This window comes from Salvelinus sp. IW2-2015, unplaced genomic scaffold, assembly GCF_002910315.2.
Source record: "Salvelinus sp. IW2-2015 unplaced genomic scaffold, ASM291031v2 Un_scaffold3115, whole genome shotgun sequence".
NCBI lineage: Eukaryota > Metazoa > Chordata > Actinopteri > Salmoniformes > Salmonidae > Salvelinus > Salvelinus sp. IW2-2015.
In genome coordinates, this window is record NW_019944405.1 from 82,365 (window position 1) to 85,505 (window position 3,141).

The window sequence follows — 3,141 nt, forward strand, 5'->3', positions numbered from 1 at the left end:
AGAGGGAGGAGTTATTCCTACTTCCACCAGAGAGGTGAGTTTTAATAGGTGTAGGTTAATAGAGGGAGGAGTTATTCCCTACCTTCCGCCAGAGAGGGATTTTTAATAGGTGTAGGTTAATAGAGGGAGGAGTTATTCCTACCTTCCACCAAGAGGTGAGTTTTAATAGGTGTGGTTAATAGAGGGAGGAGTTATTCCTACCTTCCACCAGAGAGGTGAGTTTTAATAGGTGTAGGTTAATAGAGGGAGGAGTTATTCCCACCTTCCACCAGAGAGGTGAGTTTAATAGGTGTAGGTTAATAGAGGGAGGAGTTATCCTACCTTCCACCAGAGAGAGGTGAGTTTTAATAGGTGTAGGTTAATAGAGGGAGGAGTTATTCCTACCTTCCACCAGAGAGTGAGTTTTAATAGGTGTAGGTTAATAGAGGGAGGAGTTATTCCTACCTTCCACCAGAGAGGTGAGTTTTAAATAGGTGTAGGTTAATAGAGGGAGGAGTTATTCCTACCTTCCACCAGAGAGGTGAGTTTTAATAGGTGTAGGTTAATAGAGGGAGGAGTTATTCCTACCTTCCACCAGAGAGGTGAGTTTTAATAGGTGTAGGTTAATAGAGGGAGGAGTTATTCCCACCTTTCACCAGAGAGGTGAGTTTTAATAGGTGTAGGTTAATAGAGGGAGGAGTTATTTACCTTTCCACCAGAGAGGTGAGTTTTAATAGGTGTAGTTAATGAAGAGGATTATCCTACCTTCCACCAGAGAGGTGAGTTTTAATAGGTGTAGGTTAATAGAGGGAGGAGTTATTCCTACCTTCCACCAGAGAGGTGAGTTTTAATAGGTGTAGGTTAATAGAGGGAGGAGTTATTCCTACCTTCCACCAGAGAGGTGAGTTTTAATAGGTGTAGGTTAATAGAGGAGAGTTATTCCCACCTTCCACCAGAGAGGTGAGTTTTATAGGTGTAGGTTAATAGAGGGAGGAGTTATTCCTACCTTCCACCAGAGAGGTGAGTTTTAATAGGTGTAGGTTAATAGAGGAGGAGTTATTCCTACCTTCCACCAGAGAGGTGAGTTTTAATAGGTGTAGGTTAATAGAGGGGAGTTATTCCTACCTTCCACCAGAGAGGTGAGTTTTAATAGGTGTAGGTTAATAGAGGAGGAGTTATTCCTACCTTCCACCAGAGAGGTGAGTTTTAATAGGTGTAGGTTAATATAGGAGGAGTTATTCCTACCTTCCACCAGAGAGGTGAGTTTTAATAGGGTAGGTTAATAGAGGGAGGAGTTATTCCCACTTCCACCAGAGAGGTGAGTTTTAATAGGTGTAGGTTAATAGAGGGAGGAGTTATTCCCACCTCCACCAGAGAGGTGAGTTTTAATAGGTGTAGGTTAATAGAGGAGGAGTTATTCCTACCTTCACCAGAGAGGTGAGTTTTAATAGGTGTAGTTAATAGAGGAGGATTATTCCCACCTTCCACCAGAGGTGAGTTTTAATAGGTGTAGGTTAATAGAGGGAGGAGTTATTCCTACTCACCAGAGAGGTGAGTTTAATAGTGTAGTTAATAGAGGGATAGTTATTCCTACCTTCCACCAGAGAGGTGAGTTTTAATAGGTGTAGGTTAATAGAGGGAGGAGTTATTCCTACCTTCCACCAGAGAGGTGAGTTTTTAATAGGTGTAGGTTAATAGAGGGAGGAGTTATTCCTACCTTCCACCAGAGAGGTGAGTTTTAATAGGTTGTAGGTTAATTAGAGGGAGGAGTTATTCTACCTCCACCAGAGAGGTGAGTTTTAATAGGTGTAGTAGTTAATAGAAGGAGGAGTGTATTCCTACCCTTCCCAGGAGAGGTGAGTTTTAATAGGTGTAGGTTAATAGAGGGAGGAGTTATTCCTACCTTCACCAAGAGAGGTGAGTTTTAATAGGTGTAGGTTAATAGAGGGAGGAGTTATTCCTACCTTCCACCAGAGAGGTGAGTTTTAATAGGTGTAGGTTAATAGAGGAGGAGTTATTCCACCTTCCACCAGAGAGGTGAGTTTTAAATAGTGTAGGTTAATAGAGGGATGAGTATTCCTACCTTCCACCAGAGAGGTGAGTTTTAATAGGTGTAGGTTTAATAGAGGGAGGAGTTACTTCCTACCTCCACCAGAGAGGTGAGTTTAATAGGTGTAGGTAATTAGAGGGAGGAGTTATTCCTACCTTCCACCAGAGAGGTGGTTTTAATAGTGTGTAGAATAGAGGAGGAGTTATCCTACCTCCACCAGAGAGGTGAGTTTTATAGGTGTAGGTTAATAGAGGGAGGAGTTATTCCTACCTTCACAGAGAGGTGCTTTTAATAGGTGTAGGTTAATAGAGGGAGGAGTTATTTCCTACCTTCCACCAGGAGAGGTGAGTTTTAATAGTTATGGTTAATAGAGGGAGGAGTTATTCCTACCTTCCACAGCAGAGGGCGTTTTAATAGGTGTAGGTAATAGATGAGGAGTTATTTCGCTACCTTCCACCAGAAGGTGAAGACTGTTCTCTCTGCTACCCAAGTCACAGACTGTTCTCTCTGCTACCCAAGTCACAGACTGTTCTCTCTGCTACCCCCAAGTTACAGACTGTTCTCTCTGCTACCCAAGTTACAGACTGTTCTCTCTGCTACCCCCAAGTCATAGACTGTTCTCTCTGCTACCCCCAAGTCACAAACTGTTCTCTATGCTACTGCACTGCAAGCGGTACTGATGCACCAAGTCTGGAACCAACAGGACCCTGAACAGCTTCTACCCCCATGCCATAATTCTGCTAAATAGTAAAATGGTTAACTAAATAGTTAGTAAAATAGTTAACTAAATAGTTAACTAAATTGCAAGTAAAATAGTTAGCTACCCTTACCATCTGCATTGGCTCTTTTTGCACTAACCTTTTTAACTCATCATATACACTGCTACTACTGTTTATTATCTATCACTTTATTACTAGTTATATGTACATATCTACCTCAATTAACTCGTACCCCTGCACATGGACTCGGTACTGGTACCCTGTGTATATATCCAAGTTATTACCTCATTCCCCTGCACATGGACTCGGTACTGGTACCATGTGTATATAGCCAAGTTATTACCTCATTCCCCTGCCCGAGTCCATGTGCAGGGGAATGAGGTAATAACTTGG